Here is a 20310-nt window from a genome sequence, read left to right on the forward strand (position 1 = left end):
CAATCAGGAAACCTTAGGCAAAAGGACACTGGGATGTGGGCTGGAATGCTATGGAGGCAGGTCCTGGAACAGGCAGGTAGTTAGAGCTTTCTTTCTCAGCGCTGGAGAGAAAGATATTCACAAGGTCAAATGCCAGGGGAGTCAAGACTCCAGGCCCCTGGCTGATTTCTTCCCAAAACAGGTTCATCTAGTAGTGGTCCTGAGGGCCTCCCTTAAACCCACTCCACAACTTTGGTGGGTCTTAGAGGAAGCTGCCACCAGCAGATGGGGCTCTCTGTTTACACCCCTACTTCCTGGATCACTGGTCAACACCATAAACTCCATGAAAATCTAAATTCAGATTAGCCATGAGTGCCTCAAAAGGAGACTGGGGAAGTGGAAGGAAGGCGGGTGAGGATATCCTAGGCAAGTCCATCTTGGGAAGCAGGGAAGTGGAGTGGGGAGGGTCTCTGCATTCCTAGTTCTTCCAGCCCAATTCTCTCAGATCTCCACTTTCCTTGAGAAAGAGTTACCAGGCAGCTGGGCGACTTCTGAAAGGGCCACTATCCTGAAGTCACAGGGAGCCAATCAACCCAGAATCACCCTACTGATTTCAGCCAGAGCCAACAAGCTGCAAAGGGGGGTAGCTTGTTCCTTTACAGCAGGAAACACCACTGAGTCAGCTTCCTGGTCCATCAGAGAAGCCCATCCAGAAGCCCTCCCAGCCACCCCCCCCCACCCCCTGCCCCGACCTGGCCAGTCTTCCCACCCTGTCCTTGCCCTTCTCACTGTCTGGGAAGCCTTCAGGCTCTGGCCCACACTTCATCCACCCTTAACTCAAAGTCAGCTCTTCAAGAGATTTCTAGGGACACCACAGCTCCACTCTCCCTAACTCTCTGCTCTTCTCCTGCCTTCATTCCTTTTTTTAGTCATCAACACCTTCTCACAAGTTTAAAAGAATTTTTTAAAATCTTTATTTATTTTGAGAGAGAGAGAGAGCTGGGGAGGGGCAGAGAGAGAGGAAGAGAGAGGATCCCAAGCAGGCTCCATACTGTCAGTGCAGGGCCCAATGTGGGGCTCCAACCCACGATCGTGAGATCATGACCTGAGCTAAAATCAAGAGTTGGTGGTTTAACTGACTGAGCCCCGCGGGGGCCCCAACACCTTCTCACAAGTTTTAATGGCACGTGTTTAGTGTCATCTCCCTGCTGGCATGCAAGCTTAATGGTACATCCGGAGTCTAGAACAGCACCTGGCTGGTGCACAGCATTTTGCTGACTGAAGAGACCCCAGTTCTCCCCCGGGCTGGACCAGCTTCCAGCAGCCCCAGGTCCCCTTGGCCACCACCAGGACTCTCCAGGCCAGGACTCTCCACCACCAAGAGAGTTTGATGCCTGAGAAATGTACCTTCTTGCTGCTGAGAACTTCTCCTTAATTATCTTGCTAATTATAAGCCCTATAGTCCTAGCTCTGCCCTGCCACCATTGCAAACCTCATATCCTTATGAAGTCCAGGATAAACAAATCCAATATATTTTGTTTTAATTATTGCTGTTTAATGGGCCATAATGAAGCTACGGCTTGGGTGCACAAAAGGAGATCATTTAGAGAAGGCGCCGGTACACAGCTGCTGGTGAGTGAAGGCCTTGCTGTTCCGATTTCATTTACTGTAATCCCGGCTGCCTCCCTGTGCCCAGAAACCCATCACTTATTCATCCCTCTTTGCCTTTGGCTCTGAGCCTGCCACCCCTGCAGGATGTCCACCCTCATGGAGAACAGTCAGGAGCCCGGGGACCAGGGGGACAGCGGAAGATCCCGGTGGGCCGGGTACCTGTACGTCTTCCCACATGCTCACTGAGGCAGCGGGAAACTTTTAAAACAATTTGACAGTCTGACAAGCCACACATAAAAGACATCTTTTTCTATGTTCTCTTCTCTCTCTCTCTTTAAATCATTATATGGTGTTAAACAGTTTGCCACACTTATATTGCTTATATTGTATTATATTTCTTTGGGGGCTCTTTTTTGGGGGGGCGGGGCTTCTCATTCCATGCCTGTTTTTCTGTTGGAAGTTTCAAAATTTCTACTGGAGTACTAATGCTTTGTAAGAGCTCTGGATGCCATAAGATTTTACTCTTCTGTTTGGCCTCCACGTGGCCAACGTTTTTCTTGGTTTATCACGCACCAGTGGCGGTGTGTCCGTTCACAGGACAATCCCAGTGACTCTGTGCTTTGGCCTTGGTGAGGGCAGAAGTGGTCCCTCCATGGCCCAACCCCTGTGTGTGGAGTCGGTGGGAGGCAGCACCTCCCTCCTCACTCAGGGGCTGGTTCCCTGGCTGCCCAAGAAGAACGACCTCCTCCTCTCCAACCCCCAGGAGGACCCTGTCCCTCCTCTACCCTGTGCTCCCCACTCGGGCTTTTCCAGCTTTAGGAAGTAGAAACACTCTATTCTACTTCCACATTCAGGCTCCTGCCTCCTTTGAATCTTTGTTTCTCCTTTGGAGGAGACTGGGGAAAAAACATCTCTGGGCAACAGTGAGAGAATTCGGGGGAAAGAAAATATCCAGGCAAAGGACCCAGTGGAACCCTGGAGAGCACCCCGCATGATGGCTTGTCTTCACCCCACATGATGGCACCCTGCCTGATGGCTCCCAGAAAGACTTCTCAATACCCTGCGGCCAGTCGGCGAATGGAAGAGTGGGGCCTCCTTTCAGCTCTTGCCCACCAGCAAAGCAGAGTTTGAGGGTGAGATCTGGGGGGCGTCAGCTGCAGAGAAGGTGGGGGAGCCTTGGAAATAGCCAAGGCTGCAGTTGACACTGGGCTCTACAGAGCCATACCTGGCCCTGGAGCTGGAGTCGTGGGAGGAAGGGAGGTCCCACCCCCACCCCCACAGCATTTCCAGGTGCAGCCAGATGCTGGTCCTGGGCACACAAAAACTTGAAAGGGCACAGAGGCAAGTCTGGCCCCTAACTGTGGTCAGGGGATTATCTGAAGACAGTGGGTATTGTGCATGCTGTCATCTAACCAGTCAATAATGTGGACCAGGCCAGAGGGGCCTAGACATACCCAGAGGTGTCCTGCTGTCAGGACACCTATGGGATCAAATAGCAGCAGGCTCTGGAGGTCTGTGAAGGAATCTGTGCCTGTTTTCCCTGCAGACGGCCAGTGTTCCCATAGACTCCTGCCTATGCAGGATAATGAAGCTTCTGTCTGGGGTGCAGACTAGGGGATGCTGGTGGTTGAGAGCTGGGGGACCCATGGGCCACGGCCTCTGACAGCAAGCTGCCCTGCAGGCCCCAGACTCACAGAAGGTGGGACAAGAGGGTAAAACCACAGAACTGTGAAGAGACTGAGCTGGGGCAGGGCAAGGCACCGCCAGTAGCCCCCAACCCCATCACAGCAGACTGGTGGGCAAAACCCAGCTCTTCGGCTCAGGAACTGTGTCCTGTCTCCAGCAGGCCCAGCAGGTAGGGCTGCGTTGGGGGGCAGGGGAGGGGGTGATTGAAGAGTGGGGAGAGATCGAGCCCAGGGCGTCTGAGGAAGACTGAGCACTTTTTCCACAGCACCTGCTCCCCTCTTACCTTTGAGAGCTCCCAGCATCCTTCTAGACCTGTGGTTCTCAACTGGGGAAATTTTATCCCCAGGGAACATTTGGAAACCTCTGGAGATGCTTCTGGTTGTCACAACCTGTTGGGGTAAGGGACTGCTACTGGCACCTAGTGGGAGAGGCCAAAGATACTGTTAAACTCCCTGCAATGCAGAGGAGTCCCGTGCACACAACAAAGTCTCGTCTATCAGGCCCCAAACATCAACAGCACGGAAATCCAGAAACCCTGTTCTAGACTCAGCTTGCCCATCCGTCCATTCATTCATCCAACACGTATTCACTGAGGGCCAAATGTGTGCCAGGCTTTAATGGCCCCTCTGCTGACATGCCTTCCTTACCCCAGACATGTGTAGGCCCCATGTCTTTCTCCTCTTCATCCCATGTCTTCATTAAGTAGTAGACAAGTCCTAAACACCAGCTCTGTGCCACACTTTGCCCTGCAGAAGAGGGGCCCGTGAAATCTTCTCCTAGATGCTCCTGGCCTGGCCCCACACCATCTTCTCTGCCACCTTTTCTGTGAACTAGTATTTGTTTCATCTCCCTCACCAGAGTGTCCCTTTACTTTTATTTTCTTACTGTGCGTCTGCCCCTCTGCTGACACTTTGAGAGATGTGCCATTTCCCTCTCTTTACAGATAAGGAGGCTGCCATTCAGAAAACCTGGGGGACTCTCTTAAAGTCACACAGCTAGCTGGCCAGGGGCAGAGCTGGGTTCAGACACAGGACTCTGACCACATTCTCAGTGTGCAAAAGGCTGTAAGCCAACAACTCTCATTTTTAGGTCTGCAGGACACCGAGAAAAAAAAAATCCTTGAACGGGATCTTAGGTTGATCTGGGAAACCCAAGTTATGCAAGGCCTCAACGTCACCAGATCTTCATTTGTACCGGGCAGGAGCCCACCGCAGGCTTGTAGGCAAGGCCTAGAGAGGTCCCTGTGTCCCTGGCCCTCCCTGCTTCCTCCTGCAGAGACACACATCTCCTTTGGTCAGTGTTCCATGCTGCCCAAATCAGAGAGTACATCTGTTTTGTTTTAAAAATGGTTGTTTTTTTCTTGTTAATATCTTTATTGTAGAAAAGGTGGGAAACATAGTTAAGTAAGAAGAAAACAAAAAGCACACAAGATCTCAATAACCAACTTTTGTAACCAGTTTGTAACCATTTTTTTTTCATCCAATGATGCTGTGAACATCTTGCTATGAACATCATCTTCTATTTCTTCTCCATAACTTGGATGGGAGAGTGGATGAATGGGTGGTAGATGAGTGGATAGGTAGATGATGGGTGGATGGATGGGTGGATGATGGAAGGAAGGAAGGAAGGAAGGAAGGAAGGAAGGAAGGAAGGAAAGAAGGAAGGAAAGAAGGAAGGAAAGACGGAAGGAAGGAAGGAAGGTCATTCATTCAACAGTTAGTGCCCTAGAAATGGACATTTAGTTCACACCTATTCTTAAATGTTCCAAATGGTTTCTCCTTGATAACATACTAAAGAATTTTCTGGCGGGAGTTTTTTCTTTCTTGTTTGCTTCATTTCATCTAAGCAACACCACGCACCTACAATGGACCATAGAGGAAGACTTACTTCTCATTCCACTACATGGTTGACAGTGGTAGCTTACAGGAAAGGCAAAGTTCTTGTTCTGATTTCATTAGACCTCTGGTGATCTCATCTGGGATCCAGCTGAGTTTGTCAAGGAGAAGAGTGAGGATCAAAGACACCTTTTGCTTTACTGCTCTCTCAGCTGCACAGGGACACAGGTGCCCCTGGCCCCTTGGCTTTGCAAGGTCTCAGCTGTGCCAGTGACCTACTTCCCTAAGCTTCATAAACACCATTGGTGATCCACCTTCTAAGATGGACAGCCCCCACCATCCATTGTCCAGCCAGCTGGGAGAGGGAAAGACCCCAAGCTAGGACTCAGGACCCAAGCAGTGGAGGAGATGGAAGAAGGCAGGGAAGACATGAAACCCTTCCTCCTGCTTCCTCCAGACATGGCCTGGTAAGAATGACTACAGAAGCCTCCAGTTCATTTATTATTGACTCAGTACTATCAAGGACTGACTCTGTGCCCAGCCTATGTGGTCCACAGGGACCCAGCAGTGAACGACCCTGCAGGAGAGGATGACACAAGCAATAACAGCCCCTCCCAGAATGGAACCAGCCACCCTTTCCTACCCAAGCCAGTACCATTCCCAAGTCCTTGTCTCATCCTGTGAGGTCAATCAAAATTCAGATTCACTTTGCAGATGGATAAAGCAAGGCTTAGGGAGAGTCTATGCCTTGCCTGTCACACAAGGAGTTCAATGCATCCTTAGGCAAGATCTGGTGCTCTGGGCTTCCAAGTGGATCTTTTTCCTCCCATGCCTGATTTCTGCTCCCCCTACTCAAGGGAGTCAAGTTTTTATGCCAGGGTGAGGCCCCAGGAAGAACTGCCACCCATCCCTGCTTCACTGGCAACCACAATTCTCCACCAACATGCCTGCACACCACCATGGTGAGGTGTCTTCTGCTCATTGCAGTAGAGGGAGCTGACAGCATTGAGCTTATTGGAGACACAGGAAGGCCTGGAGATGGCGGGGTTCACCTTACAGTGGGAAAGGAAAGATGTGAAGGAGGTGTGATTAGAAGTACTGATCCTATGGCCCGGTGGATGGACATGCTGTCCCGTGCAGTAGTTGACCTGGGGTGGGCAAGATGACCCAGCCTCCACTAGCTGATATCCTGGAGGTCCACGTAGAAGAGGTGCTTCCAGCAGGCCATAGGGCCCTTTGAGCTGCCTCTGGCACTCCACAGTCCCCCCACCCTGGGTGGCCAGTGGTGATGTGAGAAGGAGCTATAGAGGATGTGCACCTAGCCTTGGCCAGCGCCTCACCTCCCTGCCCTTGTCCCAGCCCCCACCCTCCACCTCTGTTCTCCGGAGGGCAGTAGGTACAGGTAGGGCTTTACCTGTGACCAAGCACTCTTGTTGCCTCTCAGGTGCAAGTCCACTTCTTCCCTGCCGGGTGGCTGTGAGCAACACCAATCAAGCGTCAGGCATGGTCCATGCGTTTTATCCACGTGCTGGGGTCCAAATGGGTAGGAGTTAAACAGGATGGCCCTGCAGCCACACCACCTGGATTCAAACTCTGCCTCTGGCCTTCTCGTGCCTCAGTTTCCCTCCCCTGTACAATAGTAATAACAATGACATAAATCTCAAAGGCCTGCTGAGAACATTAAAGTCATTTGACTTGGTGTGGATGAGCTTAATTCGATAACTCATTCAACCCCACAAGATCCCAAGCTGACCCCAGTTTTTGCAAAAAAAAATGAAGGTTAGAGTGGGTGAGTAGATTCACCAAGTCATCAGGCGGTAAATGGCAGAGCTAGAATTTGAACCCAGGCAGTGAAGCTTCAGAGCCCATGTTCTTAACCACTACCTCATACAGGTGGCCTCTTGGTGCCTCAGTGTCAGATGTGTAAAATGCAGAAAATGCAGACAGCACCACCTCTTGGCAGAGTTTTCCTGCTGGTATGTATGATCAAAGAGGGGGATATTGAAGGGCTTCATAAATGCACAGGCTGCCCATGGACTGTGGCCGGGCCGCATCATAGGGCTGCCTGCTGATGTCAGGGCTCTGTGTCGCCCTCTGGCCGGGCCTCCCTCCTGGCCCACCAAGCCACCTTCATGTCTGATGCTTCCCCTGCCTGTTGGATGGTCCCGTGACACCCAGCACACTGTCAACAGAGCTCTCGTTCACTCAGGCTGAGCGTGGTTCATCCTCACCAGCCGGCAGGGCTGGGCAGTCCCCCCAAGGGGCTTCTTGCCCCTGTTGTTGGTGTAGGCAACCTACAAAAGGTTCCCATTCCCTTTCCTGCCCCACTCCTGGTCACTTCTTGGGCTTGCCCACATCCTTTGTGGTCAGGACCAGAAAGCTCCTGGCCAAGGCTTTTGTCTGCATCCAGGTAGTCACTGGGGGACAGCATCCAAGTGCCAGGGGCCAAACAGGTAGGGGTTCAACAGGATGGTCCTTCAGCCACACTGCCTGGGTCCAAACTCTGACTCTGGCTCTTATTAGCAGAGTAGTTTTCTTTTAATATTTAGTATTTACTGGGCACTTACTATGTGCCAGACACTTGATAGTTTATGTGCATTATCTGAAACCAATCCTCACAATAACCTCATGAAATAGGAACCATATTTATCCCCATTTTATATATAAAGAATTTGAGACTTGTGAGACATGTAGAGACAGGTAAAAAGTCCTTAATATGTACCACTTCCCCTTAAGACAAACTGAGCGAGCAAGTCACAATTTTCTGCTTAAACAGACCCAAGTCAATGTATGTTTTGAATGGAAAGAAACTCCAATGAACATTTTATCTTTGAATATTAGCAATATAAGAGACTTGAAATTTCATGCAGCCCGACATCTGACACCCCAGATTAGGAAAGCAGAGATCAGCATCCCTGGTCACCATTATGGACTTGAATTACTGCAGCACCAAGGAGCCCTGCCTCACTGAGTAGCCTTTTGTGCTGCAGTTTCCCCATCTATATGATAGCAGTAAGAATGGTATAAGCCTCACAGTCCTGCTGAGAGCATTAACTCCTATGACTTGGTATAAATGAGCTATTTTTCTTAGTAGCCTAAGCCAACTTTCCCATGAGCTGGGCATTCTCAGCATTCAGTGTTTTATGGGGGGAGGGGAGGAGTACTCCAAAGTGCCCCTTGGTGTTCAAAACCAAGTCCACGGCAATATGATCTGGGGATTCCTGACTTCACTGATTCATATCCCACCTGTATGATGTGATACAAATCCAGGGCTTACTATCGACTTCGGTTTTTTCTATAAATTGCCTCATCTAGGTAACCCAAAATTTATTTTAAATGAACACTTTAAAGCACTATCATAAAGCCATTATCTTTCAGTTCATGAGGACAGACTGAATACAGAATACAAACAATATTCTAGTAGCAATGAGCACATACTACTTGGTTTCCAAATAGCATTCCCTACTAAAACAGAGCCAGACTTATGAACGCTATGTGAATTTGAAATTATTTCAGAAAAAATAAAAGGTAAAAAATAGAGGGAAAGAGAGAGAGGAACAGAATTCCTCAGAGAAATGGCTATTACAACTGAGGCAAGGAAAGTACACTATGAGCCTGAACGAGCTTCTTGTGCCAGGAGGTAAGGAAGTGGCCAAAAATGATAGGAACATGTCAAAAGGCCACAAGAGCTCACTTAAAGCAGCTCCTGGCCAAGACTGGGAATATCTGAGCATCAAAATAAATGAGGATACTAATGGATTATAATTTACTGAACAAAATAAAATTCTATGAGTTCGTTCTGCTGTAAATAAATACATAAGTAGTGACAGCTCTTCCTTCCAGTAAATGCCAATAATAAACATAGAGGGAATGGCGGAGTTAGAACATTTCTGGCCACCATCGTAGTAGTTACGGACTCAGGCGAAACGTTTCAATGAAGGTTGAAAATACTGGGCAAGTTTGATGAGAAACAGCCACAGAATCTCATATAATTTCTTCACTAATTACTTACTGAGCTCAAAGGGGGAACGAAAGAGTAGTGCAGAGTGGAGGAACCCACCATCCCCAGTGGTCAAGTTGGCATGACCTACATGGGACCAGAGGCTCCTCGCACCTGCCCATGCCATGCCCCGAGGGGACACCACACCACCTCGGTTAACAATGCTTTACCTAGCCCTTACCATGAGGACCCACAGGCCCCAGTGGAGAGACACGCTGCCAAGTTCAGGCTGGGACTATCATGAAGGCAGAGGAAAGACAGAAATGTAAAAATTGAAGGAAATTAAAAGGCTGGAGGACACAAGGCAGTGTGTGGTCTTGGACAGGTAGGCGGGGGGAGCTTCCGGGGACAGTGTGGGACAGCTGGCAAAATTTGAAGATAGGCTTTGTGTCAGGTGACAGTATTATATCAAGATGAAATTTTTGACTTTGGTAAGTGTACTGTGGATAACGGAGATATTTTCCTTTTTCTTGGGAAAAACACACTGAAATATTTAGGGGTAAAGGGGCATGATGTCTGCAACTTACTCTCAAATGTTCAGGAGCAATAGTTGTGTGTGTGTGTGTGTGTGTGTGTGTGTGTGTGTGTGTAGAGAGAGAGAGAGAGAGTGCACATAAGCAAATGGGGCAAAAATGTAAATCGTTGGTGAATCTGGGTCAAGGGCACATGGAAGTTTTCTGCCATTCTCATAACTTTTCAGTTAGTTGGAAATTATTTCAAAATAGAAATATTTTAAAATTAAAGGTGTTTGTGTGCTGACCCTGATTCTCTGCTTTGGGCATCCTTGAAAGAGTGGAAATGGGGTGCGGCCAGTGGGCACCCTGCGGCCCAGCACCCATGTTCAGTCTCCAGAGACCTCCAAGCCTGACGGCACCACCTGGGACCTGGAACCGTAGAAGTCTGGGCTTCAGGCTGGAGATGGCTAGAGGAGACGCACCTGAGACAGTGCATACAGTAGCAGTGGGAGCAGTGCTTGGCACACCGTTGGTACCCAGAAATGCTGCCTCATTGCCCCCAAGCTCTTCCAACCCAGGGAGTTGAGACCCTGCCCCCTTACCATCCAGGTGACATCAAGCACCAGCCAGTGTTACAGGCAGATCCCCGGCTGAGGGGAGACTCCCTCGCTCCAGCTCTGGGGTCAATCTCAGGATCTCATGGCCTTATACATGAGGACATGCCAACCTGCCACAAGCTGTGCTCATACTCCCAAAAGAGGAGAGAGGCTGCCCTTGGCGCCATTAAGAAATAAAACCCAGATGCCAAGAAATGCCACAGCTCTGACAACTAGGAAGCTGGCCTCCTCCTTTCTGGAGAAGTTGAAGGGCCACTGACCTGGGAATCCTTCCAAGAAACAAATCCAGAGTGAGAGGGGAGATAAAGCCTTCGTGCCTGGAAACGTCCATCAGTATTATCTGTAACAGGAGAAAATGGGAAACTGATGTTAACTATGACACATCTACATGATACACTATTATGTGACCAAAAGAATTTTCAACATGGGAAAATAATTTAGTGAAAACATCAAATGAAAAACATATTTGTAAAATATAATCTGCTATAAAAGAAGAGTCACGAGAGAGAAAAAGATTGGACATGAATACATCTAGAAGTTGTTAAAGTTGCCCATGAGAAGTATGATTATGGATATTCTTACTGGTTCTTCTTTATACTTTATATAACTTCCAGAGTTCCTCCAGCGAGCATAGGTCTCCTTGTTACCTATGGAATAAAGTCCAGTCTGTTCTCATTCCAGGCCTTCTACAATTACTTCCAACCCACCACCCCACTCATGTTCCTGCACAGTTTTCCCTGTCCCCTTCCTAGAATACCTTCCCTTTTCTGCCTAGTAGCATCTATGCATATCTCAGGGCCAGCCCAGATGGCGGGAACTTGTCCAGGGATGCTGCCTGAAAGAGGACTGTAGAATGAATGAGTACAATGGCGTCTCCCACACCAGCTCCCTCGGAATCCGTGTTGCAATCCATCTGCCGCCTTTCTCTTGAGACTCTCACCAGGGCATTGGTACAGCCTGCCTCTTGATGGTTCATTGAGAGCCTGTCTCCCCTAGGATTAGGGTCTCTGAGAACAGTATTTACCCTCTTTTCCTCTGAGGATGGATTAATGGCACATACAGTTGGGGCACCTGGATGACTCAGTCGCCTAAGCACCGGACCCTTGGTTTCAGCTCAGATCATGATCTCATGGTTTCTTGAGTTGGAGCCCCACATCAAGGTCTGCGCTGGTGATGCGGAGCCTGCTTGAGATCTACTCTCTCTGCCTCTCTCTCTCTTCCCTTCCCCCACTCACTCTTTCAAAATAAATAAATAAACTTTTTTAAAAAAATGGTACATACAGTCAACACTCAATAAACATGACCAAATGAAAGAGAGGAAGTGGGGGGGTTGATAAGGAAGGAAAGGTGCATTTGGGGACTTGCTAAATTGACCCCAGAAACACAGAGCACCCACCCTGCACCTCCTGGATTCCTGCTGAAGATGCCTACCTATCCTGTCTCCTTCAGTAGAAAACCGTCCATGGCTTATCTCCCCACAGGCCTCCCTAGTCAACCCAAGAGCGAGAGCATTCCCTCAGAAATGGTTTCCCACCAGAAACCAGTGGGAACCCACCTGCCTCTGGGCCGACAATCTGTGAGCAACCTGAGAGCCCCAGGGAAATGTATTTGGACAGGCCGAGGCTGGTTGTCCACTTCCAGACACACTCCCTCCAGCTCAACTGAGACCGGTACAGAGAAGCAAGCAGCCTCCCCGCCTATCACTGGTGGGCGACACCCCCCCCCCCCCGACAAAAGGCCCTGCTCACACTGTGATAACTGCCCTATTGGCTTGCTTCTCTCACAGCTGTTTCTAGACCACACTCTTCTGTAAGGAAACCCTCCCTGATCCCCCTCACCCAGCCATAGTGTGCTGTACAACAGGGACACCAGAAATCAGCCTGGGCCCCTTCCTCTCCATCTTATCCCTCATCCGACTACCTCACTTCAAGCTCCTGAGGAAGGGAAACACACTCAGCCTCTCAGCTCTCCCAGAGAGCCCAGCGAGGCCCTACTCACTGCAGGCAGAAGGGGTCTGTTGATGAGAAAACCAAGCGACCATAGGGATACCTTCAGTTCAGTCTTGGGGGTTCTCTTGGCTTCTCCATGCACAGTCAGCCCTCATTTATATAACCAAATCAACAAGCTCCTGGGCCCTGGGTTTCCCCCACAGCCTTCACCACTAGCCCAGACAAGGTCATGAGACCCAGCCTGGGTGTCGCAGGAGGTGGGGCTGCAGACACCACATCCCTTCTCCATCCTCCATGCACACCCAGCTCACTTTGACGGGGTCCCATGGGTGTATGACATGGATGCTGAAGCTGTATCGGGACCACTCACTCGAGGGAGTCCATGTGTGGTTGGAGATGAAAGAACCCCTCAGAGCAATGGGGCTCTTTTGTCTTTCTTTAACTTTTCTTTTTTAACAAAGCAAGATATGTATATGTTTTAAAAGTCAAATGCGACTCTAAAGCTGGTAATTAAACAAAAGCATTGTATGCCTTCATCGGGGTGGGAGTACACAGGTATACACGCTGTCCTCAAATGTTGGATCTTTACTTGCCTGTTCTTACTGCAGCAGAAAGAGGTATCAAAAGTGGAAGCTCCATGTGCAAGGACAGAGCTGGCTGGGTGATGGTCTTCCAGGAGGGGCCCCCACTATTTGCAGCCCCTCCATCCTGAAGGACATGAAGAGTGAGGTCATTTATCTTGGTCATTCAGCTTTTCCAGAGGATTCTGCCAATTTCTTGTCTAGGGGATGAATTCTGGCCACTGGGACTCTGGGCCCAGGTTGGAGAAAGTGGCTTGGCTCTCGCCAGTTCCACAGACGTCCACCTGATTTCTATCTTGCCGACATCTCTGTACCCCCAGTCTCTGCTATGCTTGATGCCCAAAGCCCACAGGTCCTCCAGTTCATTTCTGCAGAAGGTCAACGTTCCTGCACTGCTTGGGTAGCAGAAGGGATCTGGCATTTCCTGATTTGGAGGAGATTCCTCTGCATTCAGTCTCCAGCAGGCCCTTGTGTTTCTAATTCTGAGCCTTTCTGGCCATCCTCAGCATACTGTCTTCCTCCCCCTTCAACTTTATTCTGCCAAATTACTTACCCTCCCTCATCTGTGTCGCCTTTTAAAAACAGTTTTGGGGGTGCCTGGGTGGCTTAGTTGGTTAAGCATCCAACTTCAGCTCAGATCGTGATCTCAGTCAAGTGCAGGTCAAGCCCTGCACTGGGCTTTGTGCTGACAGCTCAGAACCTGGAGCCTGCTTCAGATTCTGTGTGTGTGTGTGTGTGTGTGTGTGTGTGTGTGTGTGCGTGTCGGCCCCTCCCCTGCTTGTGCTCTGTCTCCCTCAAAAATAAATAAACATTAAAAAAGAAGAAGAAAATATTTTTGGTATTTCTCATCTACTCTTTCCTCTTCTGTTCTCATGCCCTTGTGGGTCTACACCATGGCTTCAGGAAGGAGGCGAGAGCGCTGTGACCTCAACCACACTTTCTAACTGGATGTCTCTGGTTCATTTTCTAAGTTGTTATATTGCTTTGAAGAATGTTTCTTAACTTCTCTGGGCATGAGTAACCACCTTTGAAAGCCAAGAATGCAGACTTCCAGTCATCTTTATGATCTCAAAGTGTTTGATGACCCAAGTGCCTGGGTGTGTTGTATACCCAGGATTCAGCTCTGTCTTTGGAACAGCAACCTCTCCATCATCACTGAACAAGGCACTGGAAGTGACAGCATGGGGAGAAGTTGCTGCACCCATGTTCAATGGTGCTGCTGAAAGAAGGCTCTAAAAAGAGGGAAAGAAACACACCCACTCTGCCCCAACACTGAGTGAGTTGCTCACCTCCTGTAGCCTCAGCTTCTTCATCCTTATGTTGAGAAGAAAACCTACATACAGGCTGTAAGGACTGACAGTGAAGGGACATTAATGATGAATGGAGAATGGTGAGTGGAAGTGGATGACGGATTGTAAGTGGAAGTGAATGGAGGTGAGTGGTGGCGGAGAGTGAAGATGGATAGTGGATGTTGGATGGAGACAGATAGTGGATGGCGAATGGTGAATGGAGGTGGGTAGTGGATGATGGATGGAGGTGGATGGTAAGTGTAGGTGGATGGTGAATGGTGGGTGGTGAGTGGAGGTGGACAGTGAGTGAAAGTGGATGGGGGATGGTGAGTAGAGGGGGATGGTGAGTAGAGGGGTATGATGGCTGGTGAATAGTGGTGAATGGTGGTGGTGAATGGTGGTGAATGGAGGCTCGGAAGCTCTTTCCCATCTCTGAGAGAAGGAAAAACTTTTTCACATTCCTGTAACTTTTATACCCACCTTCAAAGTATTTTTTTGCTCCAATCCATTTGAAAGAGTAGGGATTTGGGGATGGCTCTCAGAGGGAGGGCCTGGTATGAAGGAGAGGAAAGAAGACAATATCCCACTCTTGGAACAACTAATCCCCAGAACTTTGCTCTAACCTAAGTTCCAGGGATATATCTGGCTATTATCTTCCAGAATATATATAGAATAGGTGGCTCTCAAAGTGAGGTCCTCAGGCAGAAGCCTCAGCACAACCTAGGATCTTATTAGAAATGCAGATTCTGGGCCCAGCCTAAACCTACCGAATCAGGAACTCTGGTGGTGGGGCCCAGCACTCTGATTTAAGGAGCCCTCTAGGACATAGTGATACCCACTCAAGTTTCAGAACCACTGATCTCTAACATGCACACAAATCACAGAGATCTTGTTAAAATACAGGTTCTGAGGCCTGAGGTCCTGCACTTCTAACAAGCTCCCAGGTGATGCTGATGCTGTTGGCCCAAGGACTTCACTTTGACTAGTAAGGCTCTTGAAAATATCATCTGAGTCACAGATTAAATTAGAAATCTTCTAGTAGCCACATTTTTAAAATGTGAAAGGAGGCTAACTTAGTTAAATGATGTTTTCTTTACCCCAATACATGAAAACATTATTTCAACACATAATCCATATAAAAATGTACTGAAATGTTTTATATTATTCTTACATTATTTCCATATTTACATTCTTTCTCACACTAAGTCTTTGAAATCTTTTAATTTTGAAGCACATCTCAGCTGACACCGGCCACATCTGCCTGGTGGTTACATATTGTAAAGTGCAGCTATAGATGGTCTCCCCACGATCCCACCCACACATCCCTCTTCCTCCTCCAAGGACGCATCCTAGGATGAAGACATGTGCCCACAACTCTATGGGTGACCTTCCTGTGGGACTGTCCCCTCATTAGAGTGTACATTTCATTTCACCAGTGATTTAATATTTAAAAAGATTCCTACCTGTATTTGGTACATTTCTATTGCTTACCAGAGATAATTACCCCTATGCTTTAACATCCCACAAAGAGACAGTAGAAAACTTATTGTGCCCACTCAAGCCAGAAAGCTGGAACTAAAACCACTGCACAAAGCTGGGATTTGCAGTGGCGGGGGCGCTACAGTCAAAGGGGAACAAATAAAATCCCGCCCAGCAGCATAAAAGAGGTCAGAGTAGCTGGTAACATGCACGGAGCTCTGAAGTCAGGGGAAGACAGAGGAGTCTCCCAAGGCAAAGTGAAAACCTAAGCTTACATCACGCATGGGCTTGCAGTCCCAATGTACACAGTCAGGGAAACGTGGAAATTCCTAAACCGAAAAATGAACATGAGAATTGGTCATGACTGGGTGAGACCTCAGGCATGCTAGAGAAAACAAAGGCAAAACCAGTCCTTAGGAATAATTTCCCAGCCCAAAGATTCCTACATTCAAAACAAACAAATGAAATCCCTGCTTTGTAGAAGGTGTCAATTTAAAAATTCCAAAATACACAGGGAAATGAGACACAATGAGTAAAAATTAGCAGGGATATCAAACAAGAGGATTAGCCTCCCCTCCCCCACCAATTTTGAGTGAGGACAACATGAAAAGGTTTCTAAAGAGAGACTATTTTCTTTCTTTTTCTTTCTTTTTTTAAATTTACATCCAAGTTAGTTAGCATATAGTGCAATAATGATTTCAGGAGTAGATTCCAGTGATTCATCCCCCAGGTATAACACCCAGTGCTCATCCCAACAAGTGTTTTCCCTAATGTTCCTTACCCATTTAGCCCATCTCCCCACACACAACCCCTCCAGCAACTCTCAGTTTGCTCTCTGTATTTAAGAGTCTCATGTTTGTCCCCCTTCCTTGTTTTTATATTATTTTTGCTTCCTTTCCCTTATGTCCATCTGTTTTGTATCTTAAATTCTTCATATGAGTGAAGTAATATATTTGGCTTTCTTTGACTAACTTCGCTTAGCATAATATACTCTAGTTCCATCCACATCGTTGCAAATAGCAAGATTTCATTCTTTTTGATTGCCAAGTAATACTCCATTGTACATACATACCACATCTTCTTTATCCATTCATCTGCCAACGGAAATTTGGACTCTTTCTATGCTTTGGCTATTTCCAATAGTACTGGGGTGCATGTCTCCCTTTGAAACAGCATACCTGTATCCCTTGGATAAATACCTAGTGGTGCAATTACTGCGTTGTAGGGTAGTTCTATTTTTAATTTTTTGAGGAACCTCCATACTGTTCTCCAGAATGGCCACACCAGTTTGCATTCTCACCAACAGTGCAAAAGAGATCCTCTTTCTCCACATCCTTGCCAACATCTCTTCTTGCCTGAGTTGTTAACGTTAGCCATTCTGACTGGTGTGAGTTGGTATCTCATTGTGGTTTTGATTTGTATTTCCCTGATGATGACATCTGGATGTCTTCTTTGGAAAAGTGTCTGTTCATGTCTTTTGCCCACTTATTCACCAGTTATTTGTTTTTTGGGTGTTGAGTTTGATAAGTTCTTTATAGATTTTGGATAATAACTCTATATCTGATATGTCATTTGCAAAGATCTTCTCCCATTCATTCCGTCGGTTGCCTTTTAGTTTTGATGACTGTTTCCTTCACTGTGCAGAAGCTTTTTATCTTGATGAAGTAAGTCCCAATAGTTCGTTTTTCCTTTTGTTTCCCTTGCCTCTGGAGACATGTTGGTAAGAAGTTGCTGCAGCAGAGGTCAGAGAGGTTGTTGCTTTATTTCTCCTCTAGGATTTTGATGGCTTCCTATCTTACATTTAGGTGTTTCATCTATTTTGAGTTTATTTTTGTGTATGGTGTAAGAAAGTGGTCCAGGTTCATTCTTCTGCATGTTGCTGTCCACTTTTCCCAGCACCATTTGTTGAAGAGACTGTCTTTATTCCACTGGATATTCTTTCCTGCTTTGTTAAAAATTAGTTGGCCATATGTTTGTGGGTCCATTTCTGGGTTCTCTATTCTGTTCCAGTGATCTCAATGCCTGTTTTCGTGCCAGTACCATACTGTCTTGATGATTACAGGTTTGTAATACATCTTGAAGTCAGGATTGTGATGCCTTCAGCTTTGGTTTTCTTTTTCAAGATTGCTTTGGCTATTCAGGGTCTTTTCTGGTTCCATACAAATTTTAGGATTATTTGTTCTAGCTCTGTGAAGAATGCTGGTGTTATTTTGATAGGAATTGAATTGAATATATAGATTGCTTTGGGTAGTATTGACATTTTAACAATATTAGTTCTTCCAATCCATGAGCATGAAATATTTTTCCTTTTTTGTGTGTTGTCATCAATTTCTTTCATAAGCTTTGTATAGTTTTCAGTGTATAGATTTTTCACTTCTTTGGTTAGGTTTATTCCTAGGTATTTTATGGTTTTTGGTATACAATTGTAAATGGGATCAATCCCTTGATTTCTCTTTCTGTCACTTCATTGTTGGGTATATAGGAATGCATCCAATTTCTGCACATTGATTTTATATCCTGCGACTTTGCAGAATTCATGGATCAGTTCTAGCAGTTTTTGGTGGAATCTTTTGGGTTTTCCATATAGAGTATTATGTCATCTGCGAAGAGTGAAAGTTTGACCTCCTCCTTGCTGATTTGGATGCTTTTTGCTCCTTTGTGTTGTCTTATTGCTGAGGCTAAGACTTCCAATACTATATTGAATAACAGTGGTGAGAGTGAACATCCCTGTCTGGTTCCTGACCTTAGGGGGAAAGCTCTTGGTTTTTCCCCATTGAGGATGATATTAGTGGTGGGTCTTTCATATATGGCTTTTATGATCTTGAGATATGATTCTTCTATCCCTACTTTCCTGATGGTTTTTATCAAGAAAGGAAGCTGTATTTTGTCAAATGCTTTCTCTGCATCTATTGAGAGGATCATGTGATTCTTGTCCTTTCTTTTATTGATGTGATGTATCACATGATTGTTTTGCAGATATTGAACCAGCCCTGCATCCCAGGTATAAATCCCACTTGGTTGTGGTGAATAATTCTTTTAATGTATTGTTGGATCTGGTTTGCTATTATCTTGTTGAGGATTGTTGCATCCATGTTCATCAGAGAAACTGGTCTGTAGTTCTCCTTTTTAGTGGGCCTTTGTCTGGTTTTGGAATCAAGGTAATGCTGGCTTCATAGAAAGAATTTGGAATTTTTCCTTCCATTTCTATTTTTTGGAACAGCTTCAAAAGAATCGGTGTTAACTCTTCTTTAAATGTTTGGTAGAATTCCCCTGGAAAGCCATCTGGCCCTGGACTCTTGTTTGGGGGAGATTTTTGATTGCTAATTCGACTTCTTTACTGGTTATGGGTCTGTTCAAATTTTCCATTTCTTAAGTTTCAGTTTTGATAGTTTATATGTCTTTAGGAATTTGTCCATTTCTTCCAGATTGCCCAATTTATTGGAGTATAATTGCTCATAATATTCTCTTATCATTGTTGGTATTTCTACAGTGTTGGTTGTGATCTCTCCTCTTTCATTCTTGATTTCATTTATTTGGGTCCTTTCCTTTTTCTTTTTGATCAAACTGGCTAGGGGTTTATCAATTTTTTTTTAATTCTTTCAGAGAACCAGCTCCTGGTTTTATTTATCTGTTCTGTTCTTTTGTTTGTTTGTTTCAATAGCACTGGTTTCTGCTCCAATCTTTATTTTCCATCATCTGCTCGTTTAGGGTTTTATTTGCTATTCCTTTTCCAGCTTAAAGAGAGACTGTTTTAAATGATTAAAGAAATTAGAGGGGCACCCGGGTGGCTCAGTCAGTTAAGCGTCCGACTTCGGCTCAGGTCATGATCTCATGATTTGTGGGTTTGAGCCCCACGTCAACCTCTGCTAACAGCTCAGAGCCTGGAGCCTGCATCAGATGCTGTGTCTTCCTCTCTCTCTGCCCCTCCCCTACTCATGTTCTGTCTGTCTGTCTGTCTCTCTCTCAAAAATGGATAAACATTTAAAAAATTTAAAAAAAAAAAGAAATTAGAAGTCCTGTAAGAACAAGAAACTTTGAAATATTAGCTAACAAAAAGGAAATGAAATAAAATATTTAAAGATGTAAGTCACAGAAATTCAAAATGCAATAGGTTTAAAAGTGAGTTAAATGCCTGTGGGGGGAGAATGTGTGAGAGGGGCAGCTCTGAGGAAATCACCCAGCATGCATCACAGTAAAAGAAAAGATGGAGGGGCGCCTGGGTGGCGCAGTCGGTTAAGCGTCCGACTTCAGCCAGGTCACGATCTCGCGGTCCGTGAGTTCGAGCCCCGCGTCAGGCTCTGGGCTGATGGCTCAGAGCCTGGAGCCTGTTTCCGATTCTGTGTCTCCCTCTCTCTCTGCCCCTCCCCCGTTCATGCTCTGTCTCTCTCTGTCCTAAAAATAAATAAACGTTGAAAAAAAAAAAAAGAAAAAAAGAAAAGATGGAACTCTTTGAGGAGTTCAAGAACTATACACTAGGATGAGTGGAACTGGCACATATCAATAGGCATTCAGGAAGGAAAGCATGTGGGGAAGGGAGGAGAAGCGATCTTTGAGACGTTGGTCACTTTAAGAAATTATTAAAAAAAAAAAAGTGAATCCTCAGACTGAGGAAGCAGAAACAGTCATGAGCAGGAAAAATGAAAAATGAACCCATGGCTATACCTCACTAAGAATCATTTAAAAGGCAAAAACAAAAAGAAAGTCTACAGAGCAACCAGAGAGGAAAGACCAATGACCTTGCAAGGCAATGACCATCTATCTGACTTACAGCAGGTGTCGAAAGAGCAATAGAAGAAGCCATAAGACAAGAGAAGGAAATCTTCAGCACA

The 20310-nt window shown here is 46.5% G+C and overlaps 1 long non-coding RNA gene across 1 annotated transcript; it reads right to left on the reverse strand.

Moving 5' to 3' along the window:
- Positions 1–1147: 1147 nt before the first annotated feature.
- On the reverse strand, positions 1148–19917 carry LOC128312620 (uncharacterized). The gene is made up of 4 exons (XR_008292121.1): positions 10444–19917; positions 6526–6740; positions 3924–4022; positions 1148–3694 (listed from the first exon to the last, which is right to left on the reverse strand). It is a non-coding gene; the product is annotated as an uncharacterized LOC128312620 (long non-coding RNA).
- Positions 19918–20310: the final 393 nt, after the last annotated feature.

The sequence above is a fragment of the Acinonyx jubatus genome, chromosome D2, assembly GCF_027475565.1.
Source record: "Acinonyx jubatus isolate Ajub_Pintada_27869175 chromosome D2, VMU_Ajub_asm_v1.0, whole genome shotgun sequence".
Classification (NCBI taxonomy): Eukaryota; Metazoa; Chordata; class Mammalia; order Carnivora; family Felidae; genus Acinonyx; species Acinonyx jubatus.